General features: G+C 40.8%; 1 long non-coding RNA gene across 2 annotated transcripts; it reads right to left on the bottom strand.

The window, feature by feature from the left end:
- Window positions 1-4,182: 4,182 nt before the first annotated feature.
- LOC106566963 (uncharacterized) lies at window positions 4,183-12,396 on the bottom strand. 2 transcript variants are annotated; one of them, XR_001319985.2, is made up of 9 exons: window positions 12,306-12,396; window positions 10,654-10,885; window positions 10,287-10,338; window positions 9,920-10,180; window positions 5,950-6,021; window positions 5,637-5,716; window positions 5,367-5,468; window positions 5,058-5,257; window positions 4,183-4,794 (listed from the first exon to the last, which is right to left on the bottom strand). It is a non-coding gene; the product is annotated as an uncharacterized lncRNA (long non-coding RNA). The 2 variants fall into 2 exon arrangements; XR_001319983.2 differs by lacking the exon at window positions 10,287-10,338 and having other exon boundaries at window positions 4,184-4,794.
- Between the last annotated feature and the right edge of the window lie 3,205 nt (window positions 12,397-15,601).

Below are 15,601 nucleotides of genomic sequence, written 5' to 3' on the forward strand. Positions count from 1 at the left end.
AGTTTCTTTCGTTTTTGACCTCGACATTCTTGCAAGATTGATAGTCTGATCTCTAGTAAAGTTGTTTTACATGCAATCATGCAAGCTAGATAGATAGATATTTTGTTTAAAAGCCTGTTGTCATTCATTGGTTGTTTTGTTGGAGCTAGCTAGCTAAGCTATCACTAGCTAACTAGGTGGATAATAATGTGATGTACAGTATGCTAAAGTACCGTTACAGTATTACTGAATGACAACAATATAGCCTTGTCACTACTAGTTTGCAAGTTGGTTGATATGGGGTGCAGTAGAATACAGTACAACATTACTAAATTATAACAACGTAGCCTTGTGACCAGCTAGTAGTTGGTTGATATGGGGTGCAGTAGAATACAGTACAACATTATTAAATGATAACGTAGCCTTGTCACCAGCTAGTAGTTGGTTGATATGGGGTGCAGTAGAATACAGTACAACGTAGCCTTGTGACCAGCTAGTAGTTGGTTGATATGGGGTGCAGTAGAATACAGTACAACATTACTAAATGATAACAACGTAGCCTTGTCACCAGCTAGTAACGTTAGTTGGTTGAAATGGGGTGCAGTAGTACAACATTGCTAAATGATAACAACATAGCCTTGTGACCAGCCAGTAGTTGGTTGATGGGGTAGGGTACAGTATTTTTTGCCTTGGTAAAATAAGCTAATGGTTGTGTGCACTCTCACTAGATATAATTGTGTGGTTTGGTGGCAGATTTTGAAAAGAAAATAGACATCGTATATCATCATCAATTCTCAATCAGATGAGATACACAGCGAACCCATATTGAATTTCATTCATAAATGTGGACACTAATTATTGTTAATATTCCAATTTTCTAGGCCCTCCATTCCCTAACCTGAAGCCTCCTGTCCCCAGCAGGAAAGACCAGGAAAAAGTGTTCCCTTAACTTCCTATTGAGGAAATGTAAGATAACTCAATGTCATATTTAGATTTACAGTTACTGACATGAATGGAAGCATATACAAGCAATCAATCAAATTTATTTTATAAAGCCCCTTTTACATCAGCAGTTTTCACAAAGCGCTTATACAGATACCCCGCCTAAAACCCCAAACAGCAAGCAATGCAGATGTAGAAGCACAGTGGCTATGAAAAACTCCCTAGAAAGACAGGAACATAGGATAAAACCTAGAGAGGAGCCAGGCTCTGAGGGGTGACTGGTCTTCTTCTGTCTGTGCTGGTGGAGATTATAAAAGAGTACAGCTATTTAGGCCAGATGGTTCTTCATAACGTTTAAACGTTCATAGATGACCAGCAGGGTCAAATAATAATCACAGTGGTTATAGAGGGTGAAATAGTTAAGCATCTCAGGTGTAAATTCCATTTGGCTCTAAATAACTGGGCAATTAGAGATTGAGACAGCAGGGCCGGTAGAGAGAGACAGCATCAAACAGAAGGTCTGGGACAAGATAGAACTTCCGGTGAGTCCTGAGCACGTCATGGTTCCATAGCCGCAGACAGAAAGAGCAGAGACTGAATCAGCAGCACAACCAGGTGGACTGGGGACAGGGATAGCCAGGAGTCATCAGGCTAGGTAGTCCTGAGGCATGGTCCTATAGCTCAGGTCCTGCATCCTTCATTTAATTTGTCTGGACTAAGCTCTAGAGGTTTTGTAACTTCACATGATTTAGCGTACTTGGCAGTCCATATCTGAATATTTAATATCCTTTTTACTGTACACAGTTTTTTTCCCCCCAAAAGCTAATCGCTGAATGTCCTACTACAAGGATGTGGTCAGGTTGACACACTTCTGAGTCACAATAATACACATCACAGATTGCAAGGGCAAGTACAATGAGCAGTTGGGAAAATTAAGTCTGCTGTGTGATCACCACACACACACACACAAAATGTAGGTTAGTGTGTAGTCAAGACATTGTCATTAAATAATATTGTGCCTATCTTTCAGATCTGCCAACCAGGCTCGGTGGGTGACAGGTAACCGTGCTTCCACCAAGTTGTTCAAAGCCTGGAGTGGCACGCCGGAACTTCCAGAGGCTTGTAGACCTGAAGCAGTGTGATGTGATCCAGGTAATTATCACACTCACGTATACACACTCACTCTGTTTTGTTTTATAATTATTTTCACTTAATAAAATAGTGCCTTTCTCTTTTATATCTGACACTCCTATTAGCTCAACCCCAGCCCTCACAGCTGCAGTTGTCTGCCCCTGCATCTGCTGCACCTGCTGTGACAGGTAATTATCAAATACATGTATACACACGCCTACTCTCCCTCACTTGGGTCTATTCAATCACATCCGCTTTAGCCGCATAGTGGTTGTTTTGGCAGTGTCTGAGGTGGAACTGTGTTAAAGCTGTCAAATCCACAGTGGTTGTTTTGGCAGTGTCTGAGGTGGAACTGTGTTAAAGCTGTCAAATCCACAGTGGTTGTTTTGGTGGTGTCTGAGGTGGAGCTGTGTTAGAGCTGTCAAATCCACATAGTGGTTGTTTTGGTGGAACTGTGTTAGAGCTGTCAAATCCACATAGTGGATGTTTTGGTGGCGTCTGAGGTGGAACTGTGTTAAAGCTGTCAAATCGGTAAGCAGCTGCTCTTGATCATTGTCATGAAGCTACACCCATCCTACTCACATAAGTTCAGAACGAGAAATTGTGGGCTATATAGAAATAATGACGCTCAAATTGAAAATCATTAAACAAAATAATGAGGATTTCTATCAGTCTAATCAAGGTGTAGATTACATCTCACATTCCAGTGTTTAAACAGGGCTGCATGAGTTTTCTGTTAATGCAACTCTGTGCAGCCAATGGCAATATCTGCTTTAAGTAAAATGCCAGGATCTGCTTGTGGATTTGACAGCTCTAACACAGTTCCACCAAAACAACCACTATGTGGATTTGACAGCTTTAACACAGTTCCACCTCAGACACCACCAAAACAACCACTTTGTGGATTAGACAGCTTTAACACAGTTTAACCAAAACAACCACTATGTGGATTTGACAGCTCTAACACAGCTCCACCTCAGACACCACCAAAACAACCACTATGTGGATTAGACAGCTTTAACACAGTTTAACCAAAACAACCACTATGTGGATTTGACAGCTCTAACACAGCTCCACCTCAGACACCACCAAAACAACCACTATGTGGATTAGACAGCTTTAACACAGTTCCACCTCAGACACCACCAAAACAACCACTTTGTGGATTAGACAGCTTTAACACAGTTTAACCAAAACAACCACTATGTGGATTTGACAGCTCTAACACAGCTCCACCTCAGACACCACCAAAACAACCACTATGTGGATTAGACAGCTTTAACACAGTTCCACCTCAGACACCACCAAAACAACCACTTTGTGGATTAGACAGCTTTAACACAGTTTAACCAAAACAACCACTATGTGGATTTGACAGCTCTAACACAGCTCCATTCAGACACCATCAAAACAACCACTATGTGGATTTGACAGCTTTAACACAGTTCCACCTCAGACACCACCAAAACAACCACTATGTGGATTTGACAGCTGTAACACAGTTCCACCAAAACAACCACTATGTGGATTTGACAGCTCTAACACAGCTCCACCTCAGACACCACCAAAACAGCAGCTATCAGAGTGTCAGCTATTGGCGGTTGTATGATTTAGTTGTATGATTATTGTCAGTTAAGAAAATTGTGCCTTTTTCTTTTAGATCTGCCACCCCCAGCAGTTCAGCTGCAGTCACTGCAGTCCTCCCCTTTATTTATTAAACATTTTTCCCCCTTTTTCTCCCCAATTTTCGTGGTATCCAATTGGTAGTTAGTCTTGTCTCATTGCTGCAACTCAGGTACGGACTCGGGATGTTTCCTATTTTGTTGCCTTACAACCTGGAATTAAAATTGCTTTTTTGGGGGTTTGTATCATTTGATTTACACAACATGCCTACCACTTTGAAGATGCAAAATCTTTTTTATTGTGAAACAAACAATAAATAAGACAAAATAACTGAAAACTTCAGCGTGCATAACTATTCACCCCCATAAAGTCAATACTTTCTAGAGCCACCTTTTGCAACAACTACACCTGCAATTATCTTGGGGTATGTCTCTATAAGCTTGGCACATCTAGCCACTGGGATTTTGCCCATTCTTCAAGGCAAAACTGCTCCAGCTCCTTCAAGTTGGATGGGTTCTGCTGGTGTACAGTAATCTTTAAGTCATACCACAGATTCTCAATTGGATTGAGTACTGGGCTTTGACTAGGCCATTCCAAGACATTTAAATGTTTCCCCTTAAACCACTCGAGTGTTGCTTTAGCAGTATGCTTAGGGTCATTGTCCTGCTGGAAGGTGAACCTCCTTCCCAGTCTTTCATCTCTGGAAGATTGAAACAGGTTTCCCTCAAGAATTTCCCTGTATTTAGCGCCATCCATCATTCCTTCAATTCTGACCAGTTTCCCAGTCCTTGCTGATGAAAATCATCCTCACAACATGATGCTCCCACCACCATGCTTCACTGTGGGGATGATATTCACGGGATGATGAGAGGTGTTGTGTTTGTGCTAGACATGTCGTTTTCCTTGTTGGCCAAAAAGCAACATTTTTGTCTCATCTGACCAGAGTACACGTCATGGGCCATAGACCGTTTCCCTGCGGCTCAGCATAATCACAGGACAAATTCCATGACATCCACATCATCCTTGGACATTTTGAGTACATCCAGTGGCGAGATAGGAGTAGCACCACTCTCTTAGCGAACATGGGGCTGGGCCACCTTGAGCTAGACTCCAGCTGTCCTATTATTAAAAAAAAATATTAAAAAAAATGGACTGTTAAATTGTGTGATTAAACAGTGAAATGACGGTGGAGAGATGCAAATCTGAAAAGACCATTATCAAGGTCACTGGTAGAGTACTTTGGGCTTTTCTCTTTCTGGCCATCTTTGCCCACAAAGAGGTGCCTTTCAAGGCCACTTGTCATCTCTAGGGGAAAACATGAGGATATATTCCTGTTTATTCAGATGGGCATACAGGAATTCATACAGGTTCATGTAACTTACCCGTCAAAAACTCCTTCCGTAAAGCACTCGAATCCAGCCTCACCAATAAAAGTAAGGCTAAATTTGTTGACGGGGAACCTTTCTTTTGTCTTTGCCACTGTTTGAGCCCCCTTGCTAGGAGATTGGCCCGTGAAAGAAAAATGTGGAACTGATTTTCTTCATCCACTCGGTCAGCAAGCAGCCTCAGCACATCATCTTCACTGTGCCGGCGCAAGAGAGAGAGAGAGCGACACACATTTCTCCTCACATTCATGACAACACTACATTATGTAATTATATAATCATGGAAAGGAAAACTGTTAATATTACCATAACATTACTGTAGAACCCTTCTTGCCTGCTGTATCATCGGTGAGCAAAGAGCTGTACTCGGGGTTCCCAGAAGAGCTGTGCTCTGGGAATTGCACAGGGCTGTAGTTTGTGCAAACCATCAATTGATAAGACAAATATTCATGGGAAATAAATGTAAGCAATATCACCTGATGTACTGTAAAATCTAGATTTTTATTGGCAGATTGATTACAAGTTTACACCCTGTGTCCCCTGGACCAGGGTTAACCCATGAAGAATGAGCATTACCTTTCTCCACAAAGGCTTGCATGCAGTGAAAGTTCTTCCACAGGAAACTTGACCAGACAAATTGGGCACAGCCAGTCACACTATTAACAAGAGACCAGGGTTAAAATGACAGCAGAAAAACATACCACAGTGATCATCTTAAAGCAACAATCAAGGCTCAGTGATAAACCGCTATGGCCATCCCACCTTTTTGCATAGGGATGGAGTTGCCGGCTAAACCTGGGTTGCACCACTCAGAAAAACTGTGTCAGTTTCGGCAATCATAGATTGTGGCTTTGACAAATATTTCTGATTCATTTTAGGCTAATGTTACCTCAGTGGGATATGATTCATGTTGTATCTCTTCTCGCTTCATTTCAGAGATTAACATAACTTCGGTCTGCTCCTGCAAAACAGTTGATATCATGTGGCTCTGATCAACAAAGTCCACCCTGAGTAATACATTCAAAACCACCCACCAAACAGAACAATAACAAGTATATGAAACTACGCTGCTCACCTAGAAGAAATTAAGTCAGTAGATGATAGATGGGCTATATCAAAGTAGTACAATGTTTCTACTTGTGCCTTTATCAAAGAAGCTGGTAAACGCGTGGCGCAGCGGTCCAAGACACTGCATCTCAGCACTAGAGGCGTCACTACAGACCCTGGTTCGATTCCAGGCTGTATCACAACCAGCCGTGATTGGGAGTGGCCGGCGTAGGTTGTCATTGTAAATAAGACAATGGTTAGCCTAGTTAAATAAAGGTTAAATAAATAAAATAAAAACTAAGTACACAAAAGCAACAGAGCAGAGGGTGTTGATGAGGTGATACATTCCATGACATCTGCAACTCTACACTTACATACATTGTATCCAGACACCTCCCACTAATCACACACTTGCATCTCATACCACACACCCTGCTCTTCTCATAATGTTGCATCTCATACCACACACCCTGCTCTTCTCATAATGTTGCATCTCATACCACACACCCTGCTCTTCTCATTCTGTTGCATCTCATACCACACACCCTGCTCTTCTCATACTGTTGCATCTCATACCACACACCCTGCTCTTCTCATACTGTTGCATCTCATACCACACACCCTGCTCTTCTCATTCTGTTGCATCTCATACCACACACCCTGCTCTTCTCATAATGTTGCATCTCATACCACACACCCTGCTCTTCTCATTCTGTTGCATCTCATACCACACACCCTGCTCTTCTCATAATGTTGCATCTCATACCACACACCCTGCTCTTCTCATACTGTTGCATCTCATACCACACACCCTGCTCTTCTCATAATGTTGCATCTCATACCACACACCCTGCTCTTCTCATTCTGTTGCATCTCATACCACACACCCTGCTCTTCTCATAATGTTGCATCTCATACCACACACCCTGCTCTTCTCATTCTGTTGCATCTCATACCACACACCCTGCTCTTCTCATACTGTTGCATCTCATACCACACACCCTGCTCTTCTCATAATGTTGCATCTCATACCACACACCCTGCTCTTCTCATTCTGTTGCATCTCATACCACACACCCTGCTCTTCTCATTCTGTTGCATCTCATACCACACACCCTGCTCTTCTCATACTGTTGCATCTCATACCACACACCCTGCTCTTCTCATTCTGTTGCATCTCATACCACACACCCTGCTCTTCTCATACTGTTGCATCTCATACCAGACACCCTGCTCTTCTCATACTGTTGCTTTTGTGTCCACAAGCCGAAACATCAGGGCTTGATAACTTTGATATATCAAAATATGTACAAGAGCCTCATCTTAGCATATATGTGCCCTATCTATCATATGGTGAGTAATAAATCAAACTATTTCACATCTCAAATTACTCAAGAAAAATGCAAAATTACTACAATGCCTCGACACCTCTTTCCTATCTGACCTAAATACATATTACATTTTAGTCATTTAGCAGACGCTCTTATCCAGAGCGACTTACAGTAGTGAATGCATACATTTCATACATTTTTTCCCCGTACTGGTCCCCCGTGGGAATCGAACCCACAACCCTAGCGTTGCAAATACCATGCTCTACCAACTGAGCCACACGGGACCACGAGTGGGTGTTGTTCTTTGGCCTGTGTTTGAAACTCTTGAGATTTCTCACGTCTGTCTACAGGAGTACTAACGATAGTTGGATTGGACAGTGTAGAATACCATAGCAAGGACATACTCCTTTGATGGAGAGTCATTATTATCACAATCCTTTTACTGGCCATTAAAGACTAATCACGGTTATATTCATCTTCATATGATGAACTAATCTGAGTAAATTCGTTTTCACTAATGTGGTAGTACTGTAGAAAAAAAATCTATTTAATGTCAACTCAAGACAGAGTGAAAGATACTGTCTGGACCCTACGTGGCTTTTGACTAATATTATTATGTGGGATATAGACAGTTACTGCACAGAATGTTCCTTTGATACAGTACCTTAGCTCCACACTAAATCTGCTCACTTCTACCACATCCCACTCATTTGACTGCGTTTGACTGTTGGAATCCAGAATAAGTCAAACCCGTCAAAGCAGTTTGTCTACGGCTTCTTCTCAGCTCCAGCTCTTTCCACCCCTTCAACCCAGTGTCTCTCTCTCTCTCTCTCTCTTTCCTCTCCCTCCTATCTTCTCTCTCTTTCTCTCCCCTTCTCTCTCTCTCTCTCTCTCTCCCCTTCTCTCCCTCTCTCTCTCTCCCTCTCTCTCTCTCTCTCTCTCTCTTTCTCTCTCTCTCTCTTTTTCTCTCTCTCTCTCTCTCTCTGTCTCTCGCTCCACCCCTCTAACCTTTCCTAAGCCCAGTTAATCAGTCCTACAGATGCTGGGGGAAAAACAATGGTCCCGGGGTCTTCTGGAGGACGTGGAGCAGATGGATAATCCACAGATCCACTGCCAACAAAGTAAACTCTGTAAAGTCTGCAGATTAGAGACCTTTCAATCTGAATCTGAGGCAGAAAGTCAGTCTGCTGCTGCAGCTGAGAAGCTAAGAACGTCCATACATTTAAACAATAGCAAGTATTAGCTACCCCAGTGCATCAAATACGTATCCAGCATGCTGCAAACGTTCAAGAAATGTTTTGTCATCAGTGGTTGTTTTGTTGAAGTGTTTAGTCTTCTCACAGTGTAGCTCCTATGGCACTAATCTGTTGAGCATCTTTGGAGCTCCGCCCTAGCATTTCATTGGTTTGATGTATTGTTAGGCATCACTTACATACAACCCAGTTCCGACACCTCTTTGGCTGATTTCTGCCATGGAACTTCCCCCCAAGCTTCCCGTTTTAGGTAAAACCTTGTTCGTGATGAGGCTAGGTAAGGGGCAAAGTGACTAGGTAACAGGACAGATAATAATCAGTAGCAGCAGCGTATGTGACGAGTCAAAATAGTTAGTGCAAAAAAAGGGTAAATGCAGATGGTCCGGGTAGCCATCTGGTCAACTATACAGCAGTCCCATGGCTTGGGGGGGGTAGAAGCTGTTCAGGCTAGGCCACGACATGCAAAAGATAAATTGTTAGTTGATCAGTAGATTATTGAGTTTCTTTGTATAGGCTCTGAGATAAATAGGCAATGATGTCGCACTCCTATCGCACAGCAATACTGTAGCCTACCCATACTGTCAACTTTTTTATTTTTATTTAACCTTTATTTAACTAGACAAGTCAGTTAAGAACAAATTCTTATTTACAATGACGGCCTACCAAAAGGCAAAAGGCTTCTTGTGGGGACGGGGGCTGGGATTACAAATTGAAAATAAATCAAATATAGATATAGGACAAAACACACATCACGCCAAGAGAGACAACACTACATAAAGAGAGACCTAAGACAACATTTTAAATAGGCTAGAGGTCTATTTACAGTGTTGGCAGAATCTTTAACAGTAATTTATGCTTACTAAGGCCTACTTCAATGTAAAAATCAACTGTTCACCAGTATTATAAACTGCACTGCCTATGATATTGCAAAACTCTAAATACATATAGCCTATCTATTTACCAGGCTACTAGGTCCAATTAAATGAGAGATACACATGGTAATTTGTTGTATATGTCTCTTTTGCGAATATGAACCCATCACAGCCAGAAAAGGTGAGGAATGTTTACGGCAATGGTTATGAAAATAAATAAAGCATTGTCAAAGATTCCTAAATCTAATTATTTTAGATTCTAAAAATAAAACCACATAGATTTTTGCTAAATAACTTGGATATATACTGATTTGTATGTATGCATGTAACTGATAGATGTTAAATGCATGAAATACCTTTTCATCCAGAGATACATCCATTCTTGCAGACCTGGATATGGAGAGCCAGCACCTGTAATGGCATGCTTTGGTTGCACATATGACATGTTGCTTAGGCATGTTTTTCAAATTCTCTGGCATCTGCAGGAAGAGGATTAAGATCTAGTTCCTCCAATATAGAGGATTGTTTTCCCAGCCCCTGTGGCCGGCTTGACCTGGGATCCTGTGTATCCTTCTGAATCTGGGGAAATCACAGCGAGACGTCTTTTACCATTTCCCCTGAAAACAAAGATAACATTACCATGAGTTGAACAAACATTTCCCATCTTCTGTGATAATACTTTGAAAACATATTGCCTAAAGAGAGAGTATAAAATAATTTCACCCAATGCCTTATGAAGAAGCCATCCTCCAGTCAACCCCGTAATTTTTGGGAACTAGGTAGATAAGTTAATTAGCAGGTTACGTATTTTCCTTTGAAGACAACATACAGGTGTCTGCCCAATAGATCAAAAAGAACAACAAGGAACAGTGCCACCTTTGGCTGTACTTCTGAATATGTTGTATGATTACAAATGATGGGATGCATTTTTAGATGACATTATTCCGTGACAATGGCATATACAGTACATCAGTACTTAATGTAATTTGACATCAGGGAATAGGTCTCTAGAGAACTCAAATAAACAGAGATGTAGTAAAAAACACAAGTGTTGGAGGTAGATTTATCTAGAGTGTCCCATAAACATTACCTTGGAATGACTCACGTCCTCTAACATGGTCAGTGTTCTTTATCCAAGTCCTGCTTGAATAAGCTCAAGTTCCTCTGCAGGTGAAGGGGTACTGTCTGTGTTTTTATTTAAGAGGTATACACTGAAATAAAATGTTTCCAGGCCTTTGTAGTCTTGCCTGGTGTCCTGGAAGAAGGGTTTAATCTTCTTTTCCCAGAGAAAGACTGCCCCCAGATGAGGTTTTGGAAAGGACCTGCAAGTAAAAGGGAGAAAATTCACATTGATAAATTGAGGTTTTAGTTTATTTAATCTCAAAATGGTAATAAGAAACAGTGTAGGGAAGTGGAAAAGAGGTATACGAGAAAGTGACGCACACTTAAAACTATGTATCAGAGAGAGAGAGAGCATGTCTATTCATCTTATTTTGTGTGTGCAAATGTATAAAGTGCCAAACTAAGAAGCACCAACTTTGGATGCATAACAATTTCAAGGTGTGATATGATCATGAGAAAAGTCACACATCATTTACAGATTATTGTCTGAATTAATGAATCGTCAAAACAGTGGGTAGACCTATGATGGGTTGGGTATAGACCGCAAAATGACACATTTATTGTATTCTGGGACCATTGATATGCACCTGACCATCTCCTGGTTACTGGAGGAATGAAGCGGTCTCTGGGACTGTCACTGCACCTCTGTCTGCTGATGATGCCCCTGACCATGCATTGATGCACCTGAGTTTGCTGATGCAGTGGCACTGGACTCTGACCCTGATTAATAGTCTGGGTCAGCACAGAGATGAGGCTGTGTGCAGCCGAAACCACCTCTGAATACTCTCTCTGCTGAACACAAAGTAAACATTAGCTGGATATAGGGGAAAAGCGTCAACCGACTTGACCAAATTTGAATGTATCTATCTTAAATAGCCAGCTAGTCCAGAGGGTAATTGAGATACAATCAGATATATTTCAATGTATGCTTTCCGTTAACCAAGTAGCTGTTCATAAAAGGCGAAATGTGATTTCAATCTCATGATGTAAGAGTATCGTTGTGTCATGGTGGATATATGGAAGCTAGCTAACTGGAGACATTCGTGAGGGTCTAAAATCACAATGGCCTATTTCGACGTGACTTGGTTTAATAAAATCATAAGGACAACCCTACCACCTGGCAGTGGCTAACTACAGCCTGGTGGCGAGTAGTTACGGGCACGCAGTGTCTTGCGATTTATTCCATTTGGCTAGCTAGTCAGACAACTTAAGCCAGCCGACTAAACTAGTTAAGTAACGTACTTCAAAATTGTAACAGGTCAATATATTAAGCGTATCTTTATACAATACATTTCAGGCAAGATTGAGTCTAGCCTTCATGTATTGTTATGGGAAAAGCTATTTAGGGTTTTAGCCGGGTTTTTTTCTCTCTCTCTCTCTCACACACACCTTTCAATACAGCTGGCAGTGGCTAGCTGTAACTTAACGTTACAGGCATGCAGGCTTGCGATTAATTCCATTTCCATTTGGCTAGCTAGTCCGACACCAAAGCCAGCAAACTAAGCTAACATAATTCACAATAGCAAGTCACAGGTAAATAATGTAGGGATATTAGAAGCGTGTCTATCTAATACATTTAATGACAAGCCATCTAACTACTTAAGTTAACATATGAATTACCTGTTGCCCAAAGTTTGGGTAACTGGTTCGCCATGTTTAGAACATGCGGGCCCAGGGGGGAAAGATTTGGCGAGTAGTGGTGATGTCAGACCGTCTGGTTGAGTAGCCAATAGAAAAAAAGCCTGTCTATCATGTTCATTGATGGGGTTAAGATGAACCGTCACTCCAAAACTAGTGGACCAATAGAGACTCATTGTCTACGCCTCCCTCTAAACCTCGCCCTTCATGGAAAAATGCCAAAACTCGCAATTGAAAATACTGGCAGTGAAAGCCGGGGCGGCAGGGTAGCCGCAAGTTCAAATCCACGAGCTGACAAGGTACAAAGCTGTCGTTCTGCCCCTGAACAGGCAGTTAACCCACTGTTCCTAGGCCGTCATTGAAAATAAGAATTTGTTCTTAACTGACTAGTTAAAAAAAAGCAAAGTAACCCTTATTTTACCAGGTAAATTGACTGAGAACACATTCTCATTTACAGCAACAACCTGGGGAATAGTTACAGGAGGGATGAAAGAGCATTTACATTTACATTACATTTAAGTCATTTAGCAGACGCTCTTATCCAGAGCGACTTACAAAAACAAGCAGTGTGAGCAGCCATGTTTATGATTCGGCAGCCATGATGGTATGAAGGCCAGATTGGGAATTTAGCCAGAACACCAGGGGAAAAAACACCTACTCTTACAATAAGTGCCATAGGATCTTTAGCGACCACAGAGAGTCAGGACACCTGTTTAACTTCCCATCCGAAAGACGGCACAGGGCAATGTCCCCAATCACTGACCTGGGGCATTGTGATATCTTTTTAGACTAGAGGAAAGGGTGCTTTCTACTGGCCCTCCAACAACTTCCAGCAGCATCTAGTCTCCCATCCATGGACTGACCAGGACCAACCCTGCTTAGCATCAGAAGCAAGCCAGCAGTGGGATGCAGGGTGGTATGTGGCTGGAAATACAAGTAGGGTAACCAAAAGGTAGTAAATGCAGGCAAGAGGGTAAGCAAAAGGGATTTAATAGGATTGGTTAGTGGGAAAGTTTAACCAAAAACTATTTTTGTATTTGTTTAAAAATAATATTTCAATAATTTGTCATAGAGTTTTGCTCTCGCTTTAAAATGATTTGCTTGCAAGTTTTGGGGTTTTGCTTTCGATGTCATTATTTTTGTTCACAATTCTATACATTTTGTTTTCAATTGTTTGGTTTTTGATTTCAATATCCATTACTTCACCCGTCCTTGAAAATATCATGTTTACATTTTCAACTTTATTTTTCATGTTTACGATTTATTTTATTTTAAATTCAATGCGTAGCGTGAAATTGACCCCGTAGAGATGCCTTGTTAATTGATCTTTCAAAGGCGTCCAACACGGTTGATCCTTCTGTTTTGCTGAATAAGTTTTCATCAAGAATAGGCCTGGGATATACAGCCTGTTTATGGTTTCAGAATTATCTTAGCGACAGAACTCAGGCCATCTTGACAGATGGGGTTAAATCTGAATTTCTTGAGATTCAAAAAGCTGTTCCTCAGGGTTCGATTTTGGGTCCATTATTGTTCACCTTGTATATTAATGACATAGGAAACACTGTTAATACTTGTAACGTTCATCTCTATGCAGATGACACAGTTTTGTATCCCTGTGCCACCTCGGCGCAGCAGGCCATTCGTGAACTTCAACATGACTTTGATTCAATTCAGAAATCACTTAGATCTTAAATTAGTGTTAAATACAAGTAAAATCAACCTCATGCTGTTCTCTAGGTCACGAACCTGGATTGATGACAAGTTGTTCTTCTTAATGCATATAGAAAATCTAACTAAGAAGCTAAGATCCAAGATTGTTTTTTTATATTGAAATAAATCATGCCTCAGTATTGAAAATAGGAGAAATATTGTTCAAACAATGCTTCTTCCTGTATTGGATTTTGTTAATATTGTTTACATGCATGCGACAACCTCTATTTTAAAACCCTTGGATGCGGTCTTCCATTCCACAATACATTTTATCACAGGGGACAATTTTAGGACTCATCATTGTAGTCTGTATAAAATGTGGGATGGACCGCTCTCTGTAAGAAGAGCGCTGCATTCTCTTTTATTTATTTACAAAGCAATCTGACAGAAACTCCCTGCATATGTAACTTCATTAAGTTAAGAATCATAACTTACCAAACCCGTTCTCAGGAATGGATAACACTAGGGATCCCTCCAGTCTCCACAGATTTGGGAAAATCTGCATTTTGTTTTTATGCCCCAAATTTGTGGAACAATCTGCAGAGTTCACTGCAGTTAGATGTGCTGGTGACACTCAGGCAGTTTAAATTATCATTGAGGACCTCTATGTAGTTGAATGTGATTGCTTTTATTAAACATATTTTGGGTTATTGTGTGCTGAATTAGGTTTTTACACGTGTATGTTGTTTTATTATTATGTTTTTATTGTAAAATAGATTTTTAATCTCAATGTGACTCCCTGTTTAAATAAAGGTTCAATAAAATAAATACAATTACAACTGTAGCAGGCCAATCCTTCTTCTGGAAGTATGCTGGGTGTGTAGGCTTTTGTTCCAGCCCAGCACTAACACACCCGATTCATCTTATCAAACCTAATGAGCTGATAATAATGTGTATAATTGGAACAGAATACCCAGCCAGTAGATCAGGAAGTGGAGCAGGGTTGGCCACCTCTGGCATGGACATTTTTGTTCACCCGAAATTATGCTTTAATAATAACAGCTTACTTTTACTAAGACGTCTAACATTTACAAACAAGTTTGATTCATTGAAATATTTAAACTTGTATTAATTGTTAACTTAAAAACATTATTCAAGATGAACTAGTGTCCGTGTTCATTAATTACAGATCACAATTCTGCACTAAAAAGGTGTGAAGGGTATCTGTCTCTAATTTGTCTGTTTCCGTGTTGCTTTCTCAAATGAACATTACCTTTTTATCCAGTTGTGAGCTCTTCAATCGGTTTTATTTGATTATCACTGTCTCAGAATGTCAGCCATGTGAACAAATTTTGCAAGTTAACACCAACAGTATGACGGCCTAACTGGCATGTACAATCAATGTGCCCCTTGTCATTGTACATCTGAAGCAGAGTATAGCTAAACTTAAATAATTAGCATATTGATGAGCTGGCTATATGTTCTCAATTTAAAATGATAGATGATAAACAGTGCTTTCTTAATATGTGCATGAGGGGGGACACATTAAGTGTGTGCCCTCAGGCCCCCACTCTACTACCACATATATACAATGTTATTGTGTGTTTGTATGCATCTGTCTGTGCCTA

The sequence above is a fragment of the Salmo salar genome, chromosome ssa13 (genome assembly GCF_905237065.1).
Source record: "Salmo salar chromosome ssa13, Ssal_v3.1, whole genome shotgun sequence".
Classification (NCBI taxonomy): Eukaryota; Metazoa; Chordata; class Actinopteri; order Salmoniformes; family Salmonidae; genus Salmo; species Salmo salar.